Here is a 9,660-nt window from a genome sequence, read left to right on the forward strand (position 1 = left end):
AGTGGATTCAGGTTCGATGATTCTAACTGAAATAAGTCACACAGAAAAAGAAACATCATAAGATATCACTAATACACGGAATGTAAACTTGGCTACACAGGAACTGAATTCCAAAACAGAACAGGGTCTCAAATTTAGAAAACCAACTTATGCTTGCTTAACGGGAAACGTGAGTTGGGGTGCTGCATAAAACCAGAGATTGAAATGAGCACAGATAAAGTTCCTTAAGCCAAATATGGAATAGACAAGAGCTACTCCTTGCTCAACGAAATGGACTCAACACCCCATATTAAACGCCTAAGAATGTACCTGACTAGTAAGTATCTTAAAACCTATGGATTTCTATGTCTCCAAAAGAGAATCAATCGTATGTACAGGGGCATAAACGCAGCAGTGATAGGATTGGAGAGGTTCGGTGAGCAAATGAAGACCCTTTGAAGTCATATTGCATGGTACCCATTCCACGGGTCTCAACTCTCCAGATTTAAGGTATTCTTCCTTGAGCTAAATCATGCATGTAGAACCCAGAGTATGATCAACTGTGTGAAAGGGAGACGTGTTCAAATATGTCTCAGTTTTCCTCCCCTGGTACTCGGGTGCAACATTCCAGACGCTTTACTAACACTCTCCCCACTTGGAGAGTCAGCGCCTTTAACCTCCTGTTTGGCCCAGTTTGCAATTTCTGCGGAAGATGAACAGGAATAGGGAGAACCAATGAGAGACTAGCTGGAGGTGTCTGGACGGGCAAATTTAACTCTCATTTCCCACCAGGAAGAGGAAATAACCAAAGGCTCAGCGTGCCGTGCCGGAACCAGATTAGGGACTGAAGCCATCCTGCGGTGTTGCGTCCAGGTCACAAGAAAGCGAGTTGAAGAAAGTAGCTAAGGGGCACTGTAATTCACAAACCTGCAGAGTTATAAATGAAAGCGATCGTCCAAAAATATACTGAAGTAAGGCTGCCAAGAGGACTTGAAAGCGGGGCAGAATTGCAGGAAACCGATTTCAGGAGGTAGACTGGAATTGCATTGAAAGCATAGGAAAAGAGGCAGAACGTCCACAATGATGCACTTGGCCAAAAAGGGCGTATGCGTTTTTTCCTGAATATATTCAGGAAAAAACGCATACGCCCTTTTTGGCCAACCAAGCAAGCTTGCAAAGGAAATCTGCACTACAATGAAGTCTCACTTCCCCCCGGTCAAAAGGGCCATCTGAAAAAAGTGTAAAATCCAGAAAGGCAGGACAGGCCATGGAGAACTGGGAGCCTTGTTATGCTGATGGGCGGGATGTAAATTGCCAACAGACACTCGGGAGAAGTGTATGGTGTTTCCTGAAACATCTAAAAAACAAAGCAACAGAGCCTAGGGCACTTCCACTTATGGTCCTATAGCTTAGGGAAATTAAAATCAGAAAGACACAGCCACCCCAAAGTTTGGGACGCCTCTGTTTACAAGAACCTCGTTTACCGTACAAGTTCAGTATCACAGAAAGTGAAAAATGGATAAAGAACTTGTGGTACTTACGTACAATGCAGTATCACTCAGCAATGAAATCTATGTCATCAGGCCCGTAGCAGCATAATAAGTGGATTCAGGTTCGATGATTCTAACTGAAATAAGTCACACAGAAAAAGAAACATCATAAGATATCACTAATACACGGAATGTAAACTTGGCTACACAGGAACTGAATTCCAAAACAGAACAGGGTCTCAAATTTAGAAAACCAACTTATGCTTGCTTAAGAGGAAAGGTGAGTCGGGGTGCTGCATAAAACCAGAGATTGAAATGAGCACAGATAAAGTTCCTTAAGCCAAATATGGAATAGACAAGAGCTACTCCTTGCTCAACGAAATGGACTCAACACCCCATATTAAACGCCTAAGAATGTACCTGACTAGTAAGTATCTTAAAACCTATGGATTTCTATGTCTCCAAAAGAGAATCAATCGTATGTACAGGGGCATAAACGCAGCAGTGATAGGATTGGAGAGGTTCGGTGAGCAAATGAAGACCCTTTGAAGTCATATTGCATGGTACCCATTCCACGGGTCTCAACTCTCCAGATTTAAGGTATTCTTCCTTGAGCTAAATCATGCATGTAGAACCCAGAGTATGATCAACTGTGTGAAAGGGAGACGTGTTCAAATATGTCTCAGTTTTCGTACCCTGGTACTCGGGTGCAACATTCCAGACGCTTTACTAACACTCTCCCCACTTGGAGAGTCAGCGCCTTTAACCTCCTGTTTGGACCAGTTTGCAATTTCTGCGGAAGATGAACAGGAATAGGGAGAACCAATGAGAGACTAGCTGGAGGTGTCTGGACGGGCAAATTTAACTCTCATTTCCCACCAGGAAGAGGAATTAACCAAAGGCTCAGCGTGCCGTGCCGGAACGAGATTAGGGCCTGAAGCCATCCTGTGGTGTTGCGGCCAGGTCACAAGAAAGCGAGTTGAAGAAAGTAGCTCAGGGGCACTGTAATGCACAAACCTGCAGAGTTATAAATGACAGCTATCGTCCAAAAATATACTGAAGTAAGGCTGCCAAGAGGACTTGAAAGCGGGACAGAATTGCAGGAAACCGATTTCAGGAGGTAGACTGGAATTGCATTGAAAGCATAGGAAAAGAGGCAGAACGTCCACAATGATGCACTTGGCCAAAAAGGGCGTATGCATTTTTTCTTGAATATATTCAGGAAAAAACGCATACGCACTTGTTGGCCAACCAAGCAAACTTGCAAAGGAAATCTGCACTACAATGAAGTCTCACTTCCCCCCGGTCAAAAGGGCCATCTGAAAAAAGTGTAAAATCCAGAAAGGCAGGAAAGGTCATGGAGAACTGGGAGCCTTGTTATGCTGATGGGCGGGATGTAAATTGCCAAGAGACACTCGGGACAAGTGTATGGTGTTTCCTGAAACATCTAAAAAACAAAGCAACAGAGCCTAGGGCACTTCCACTTATGGTCCTATAGCTTAGGGAAATTAAAATCAGAAAGACACAGCCACCCCAAAGTTTGGGACGCCTCTGTTTACAAGAACCTCGTTTACCGTACAAGTTCAGTATCACAGAAAGTGAAAAATGGATAAAGAACTTGTGGTACTTACGTACAATGCAGTATCACTCAGCAATGAAATCTATGTCATCAGGCCCGTAGCAGAATAATAAGTGGATTCAGGTTCGATGATTCTAACTGAAATAAGTCACACAGAAAAAGAAACATCATAAGATATCACTAATACACGGAATGTAAACTTGGCTACACAGGAACTGAATTCCAAAACAGAACAGGGTCTCAAATTTAGAAAACCAACTTATGCTTGCTTAAGAGGAAAGGTGAGTCGGGGTGCTGCATAAAACCAGAGATTGAAATGAGCACAGATAAAGTTCCTTAAGCCAAATATGGAATAGACAAGAGCTACTCCTTGCTCAACGAAATGGACTCAACACCCCATATTAAACGCCTAAGAATGTACCTGACTAGTAAGTATCTTAAAACCTATGGATTTCTATGTCTCCAAAAGAGAATCAAGCGTGTGTACAGGGGCATAAACGCAGCAGTGATAGGATTGGAGAGGTTCGGTGAGCAAATGAAGACCCTTTGAAGTCATATTGCATGGTACCCATTCCACGGGTCTCAACTCTCCAGGTTTAAGGTATTCTTCCTTCAGCTAAAACATGCATGTGGAACCCAGAGTATGATCAACCGTGTGCACGGGAGACGTGTTCAAATATGTCTCAGTTTTCCTCCCCTGGTACTCGGGTGCAACATTCCAGACGCTTTACTAACACTCTCCCCACTTGGAGAGTCAGCGCCTTTAACCTCCTGTTTGGCCCAGTTTGCAATTCCTGCGGAAGATGAACAGGATTAGCGAAAACCAATGAGAGACTAGCTGGAGGTGTCTGGACGGGCAAATTTAACTCTCATTTCCCACCAGGAAGAGGAATTAACCAAAGGCTCAGCGTGCCATGCCGGAACCAGATTAGGGCCTGAAGCCATCATGCGGTGTTGCGGCCAGCTCACAAGAAAGCGAGTTGAAGAAAGGAGCTCAGGGACACTGTAATTCACAAACCTGCAGAGTTATAAATGACAGCTATCGTCCAAAAATATACTGAAGTAAGGCTGCCAAGAGGACTTGAAAGCGGGGCAGAATTGCAGGAAACCGATTTCAGGAGGTAGACTGGAATTGCATTGAAAGCATAGGAAAAGAGGCAGAACGTCCTCAATGTGGCACTTGGCCAAAAAGGGCGTATGCGTTTTTTCCTGAATATATTCAGTAAAAAACGCATACGCCCTTTTTGGCCAACCAAGCAAGCTTGCAAAGGAAATCTGCACTACAATGAAGTCTCACTTCCCCCCGGTCAAAAGGGCCATCTGAAAAAAGTGTAAAATCCAGAAAGGCAGGACAGGCCATGGAGAACTGGGAGCCCTGTTATGCTGATGGGCGGGATGTAAATTGCCAACAGACACTCGGGAGAAGTGTATGGCGTTTCCTGAAACATCTAAAAAACACAGCAACAGAGCCTAGGGCACTTCCACTTATGGTCCTATAGCTTAGGCAAATTAAAATCAAAAAGAAACAGCCACCCCAAAGTTTGGGACGCCTCTGTTTACAAGAACCTCGTTTACCGTACAAGTTCAGTATCACAGAAAGTGAAAAATGGATAAAGAAGTTGTGGTATTTACTTACAAAGCAATATCACTCAGCAATGAAATCTATGTCATCAGGCCCTTAGCAGCACAATGAGTGGATTCAGGTACGATGATTCTAACTGAAATAAGTCACACAGAAAAAGAAACATCATAAGATATCAGTAATACACGGAATGTAAACTTGGCTACACAGGAACTGAATTACAGAACAGAACAGGGTCTCAAATTTAGAAAACCAACTTATGCTTGCTTAAGGGGAAAGGTGAGTTGGGGTGCTGCATAAAACCAGAGATTGAAATGAGCACAGATAAAGTTCCTTAAGCCAAATATGGAATAGTCAAGAGCTACTCCTTGCTCAACGAAATGGACTCAACACCCCATATTAAACGCCTAAGAATGTACCTGACTAGTAAGTATCTTAAAACCTATGGATTGCTATGTCTCCGAAAGCGAATCAAGCATGTGTACAGGGGCATAAACGCAGCAGTGATAGGATTGGAGAGGTTCGGTGAGCAAATGAAGACCCTTTGAAGTCATATTGCATGGTACCCATTCCACGGGTTTCAACTACCCAGGTTTAAGGTATTCTTCCTTCAGCTAAAACATGCATGTGGAACCTAGAGTATGATCAACCATGTGATCGGGAGACGTGTTCAAATATGTCTCAGTTTTCGTACCCTGGTACTCGGGTGCAACATTCCAGACGCTTTACTAACACTCTCCCCACTTGGAGAGTCAGCGCCTTTAACCTCCTGTTTGGACCAGTTTGCAATTTCTGCGGAAGATGAACAGGAATAGGGAGAACCAATGAGAGACTAGCTGGAGGTGTCTGGACGGGCAAATTTAACTCTCATTTCCCACCAGGAAGAGGAATTAACCAAAGGCTCAGCGTGCCGTGCCGGAACCAGATTAGGGCCTGAAGCCATCCTGCGGTGTTGCGGCCAGCTCACAAGAAAGCGAGTTGAAGAAAGTAGCTCAGGGGCACTGTAATGCACAAACCTGCAGAGTTATAAATGACAGCTATCGTCCAAAAATATACTGAAGTAAGGCTGCCAAGAGGACTTGAAAGCGGGACAGAATTGCAGGAAACCGATTTCAGGAGGTAGACTGGAATTGCATTGAAAGCATAGGAAAAGAGGCAGAACGTCCACAATGATGCACTTGGCCAAAAAGGGCGTATGCATTTTTTCTTGAATATATTCAGGAAAAAACGCATACGCACTTGTTGGCCAACCAAGCAAACTTGCAAAGGAAATCTGCACTACAATGAAGTCTCACTTCCCCCCGGTCAAAAGGGCCATCTGAAAAAAGTGTAAAATCCAGAAAGGCAGGAAAGGTCATGGAGAACTGGGAGCCTTGTTATGCTGATGGGCGGGATGTAAATTGCCAACAGACACTCGGGACAAGTGTATGGTGTTTCCTGAAACATCTAAAAAACAAAGCAACAGAGCCTAGGGCACTTCCACTTATGGTCCTATAGCTTAGGGAAATTAAAATCAGAAAGACACAGCCACCCCAAAGTTTGGGACGCCTCTGTTTACAAGAACCTCGTTTACCGTACAAGTTCAGTATCACAGAAAGTGAAAAATGGATAAAGAACTTGTGGTACTTACGTACAATGCAGTATCACTCAGCAATGAAATCTATGTCATCAGGCCCGTAGCAGCATAATAAGTGGATTCAGGTTCGATGATTCTAACTGAAATAAGTCACACAGAAAAAGAAACATCATAAGATATCACTAATACACGGAATGTAAACTTGGCTACACAGGAACTGAATTCCAAAACAGAACAGGGTCTCAAATTTAGAAAACCAACTTATGCTTGCTTAACGGGAAACGTGAGTTGGGGTGCTGCATAAAACCAGAGATTGAAATGAGCACAGATAAAGTTCCTTAAGCCAAATATGGAATAGACAAGAGCTACTCCTTGCTCAACGAAATGGACTCAACACCCCATATTAAACGCCTAAGAATGTACCTGACTAGTAAGTATCTTAAAACCTATGGATTTCTATGTCTCCAAAAGAGAATCAAGCGTGTGTACAGGGGCATAAACGCAGCAGTGATAGGATTGGAGAGGTTCGGTGAGCAAATGAAGACCCTTTGAAGTCATATTGCATGGTACCCATTCCACGGGTCTCAACTCTCCAGGTTTAAGGTATTCTTCCTTCAGCTAAAACATGCATGTGGAACCCAGAGTATGATCAACCGTGTGCACGGGAGACGTGTTCAAATATGTCTCAGTTTTCCTCCCCTGGTACTCGGGTGCAACATTCCAGACGCTTTACTAACACTCTCCCCACTTGGAGAGTCAGCGCCTTTAACCTCCTGTTTGGCCCAGTTTGCAATTTCTGCGGAAGATGAACAGGAATAGGGAGAACCAATGAGAGACTAGCTGGAGGTGTCTGGACGGGCAAATTTAACTCTCATTTCCCACCAGGAAGAGGAAATAACCAAAGGCTCAGCGTGCCGTGCCGGAACCAGATTAGGGACTGAAGCCATCCTGCGGTGTTGCGTCCAGGTCACAAGAAAGCGAGTTGAAGAAAGTAGCTAAGGGGCACTGTAATTCACAAACCTGCAGAGTTATAAATGACAGCTATCGTCCAAAAATATACTGAAGTAAGGCTGCCAAGAGGACTTGAAAGCGGGACAGAATTGCAGGAAACCGATTTCAGGAGGTAGACTGGAATTGCATTGAAAGCATAGGAAAAGAGGCAGAACGTCCACAATGATGCACTTGGCCAAAAAGGGCGTATGCATTTTTTCTTGAATATATTCAGGAAAAAACGCATACGCACTTGTTGGCCAACCAAGCAAACTTGCAAAGGAAATCTGCACTACAATGAAGTCTCACTTCCCCCCGGTCAAAAGGGCCATCTGAAAAAAGTGTAAAATCCAGAAAGGCAGGAAATGTCATGGAGAACTGGGAGCCTTGTTATGCTGATGGGCGGGATGTAAATTGCCAAGAGACACTTGGGACAAGTGTATGGTGTTTCCTGAAACATCTAAAAAACAAAGCAACAGAGCCTAGGGCACTTCCACTTATGGTCCTATAGCTTAGGGAAATTAAAATCAGAAAGACACAGCCACCCCAAAGTTTGGGACGCCTCTGTTTACAAGAACCTCGTTTACCGTACAAGTTCAGTATCACAGAAAGTGAAAAATGGATAAAGAACTTGTGGTACTTACGTACAATGCAGTATCACTCAGCAATGAAATCTATGTCATCAGGCCCGTAGCAGAATAATAAGTGGATTCAGGTTCGATGATTCTAACTGAAATAAGTCACACAGAAAAAGAAACATCATAAGATATCACTAATACACGGAATGTAAACTTGGCTACACAGGAACTGAATTCCAAAACAGAACAGGGTCTCAAATTTAGAAAACCAACTTATGCTTGCTTAAGAGGAAAGGTGAGTCGGGGTGCTGCATAAAACCAGAGATTGAAATGAGCACAGATAAAGTTCCTTAAGCCAAATATGGAATAGACAAGAGCTACTCCTTGCTCAACGAAATGGACTCAACACCCCATATTAAACGCCTAAGAATGTACCTGACTAGTAAGTATCTTAAAACCTATGGATTTCTATGTCTCCAAAAGAGAATCAATCGTATGTACAGGGGCATAAACGCAGCAGTGATAGGATTGGAGAGGTTCGGTGAGCAAATGAAGACCCTTTGAAGTCATATTGCATGGTACCCATTCCACGGGTCTCAACTCTCCAGATTTAAGGTATTCTTCCTTGAGCTAAATCATGCATGTAGAACCCAGAGTATGATCAACTGTGTGAAAGGGAGACGTGTTCAAATATGTCTCAGTTTTCCTCCCCTGGTACTCGGGTGCAACATTCCAGACGCTTTACTAACACTCTCCCCACTTGGAGAGTCAGCGCCTTTAACCTCCTGTTTGGCCCAGTTTGCAATTTCTGCGGAAGATGAACAGGAATAGGGAGAACCAATGAGAGACTAGCTGGAGGTGTCTGGACGGGCAAATTTAACTCTCATTTCCCACCAGGAAGAGGAAATAACCAAAGGCTCAGCGTGCCGTGCCGGAACCAGATTAGGGACTGAAGCCATCCTGCGGTGTTGCGTCCAGGTCACAAGAAAGCGAGTTGAAGAAAGTAGCTAAGGGGCACTGTAATTCACAAACCTGCAGAGTTATAAATGACAGCGATCGTCCAAAAATATACTGAAGTAAGGCTGCCAAGAGGACTTGAAAGCGGGGCAGAATTGCAGGAAACCGATTTCAGGAGGTAGACTGGAATTGCATTGAAAGCATAGGAAAAGAGGCAGAACGTCCACAATGATGCACTTGGCCAAAAAGGGCGTATGCGTTTTTTCCTGAATATATTCAGGAAAAAACGCATACGCCCTTTTTGGCCAACCAAGCAAGCTTGCAAAGGAAATCTGCACTACAATGAAGTCTCACTTCCCCCAGGTCAAAAGGGCCATCTGAAAAAAGTGTAAAATCCAGAAAGGCAGGACAGGCCATGGAGAACTGGGAGCCTTGTTATGCTGATGGGCGGGATGTAAATTGCCAACAGACACTTGGGAGAAGTGTATGGTGTTTCCTGAAACATCTAAAAAACAAAGCAACAGAGCCTAGGGCACTTCCACTTATGGTCCTATAGCTTAGGGAAATTAAAATCAGAAAGACACAGCCACCCCAAAGTTTGGGACGCCTCTGTTTACAAGAACCTCGTTTACCGTACAAGTTCAGTATCACAGAAAGTGAAAAATGGATAAAGAACTTGTGGTATTTACTTACAAAGCAATATCACTCAGCAATGAAATCTATGTCATCAGGCCCTGAGCAGCACAATGAGTGGATTCAGGTACGATGATTCTAACTGAAATAAGTCACACAGAAAAAGAAACATCATAAGATATCACTAATACACGGAATGTAAACTTGGCTACACAGGAACTGAATTCCAAAACAGAACAGGGTCTCAAATTTAGAAAACCAACTTATGCTTGCTTAAGAGGAAAGGTGAGTCGGGG

This window comes from Pseudorca crassidens, chromosome 6 (assembly GCF_039906515.1).
Source record: "Pseudorca crassidens isolate mPseCra1 chromosome 6, mPseCra1.hap1, whole genome shotgun sequence".
NCBI classification, from domain to species: Eukaryota; Metazoa; Chordata; class Mammalia; order Artiodactyla; family Delphinidae; genus Pseudorca; species Pseudorca crassidens.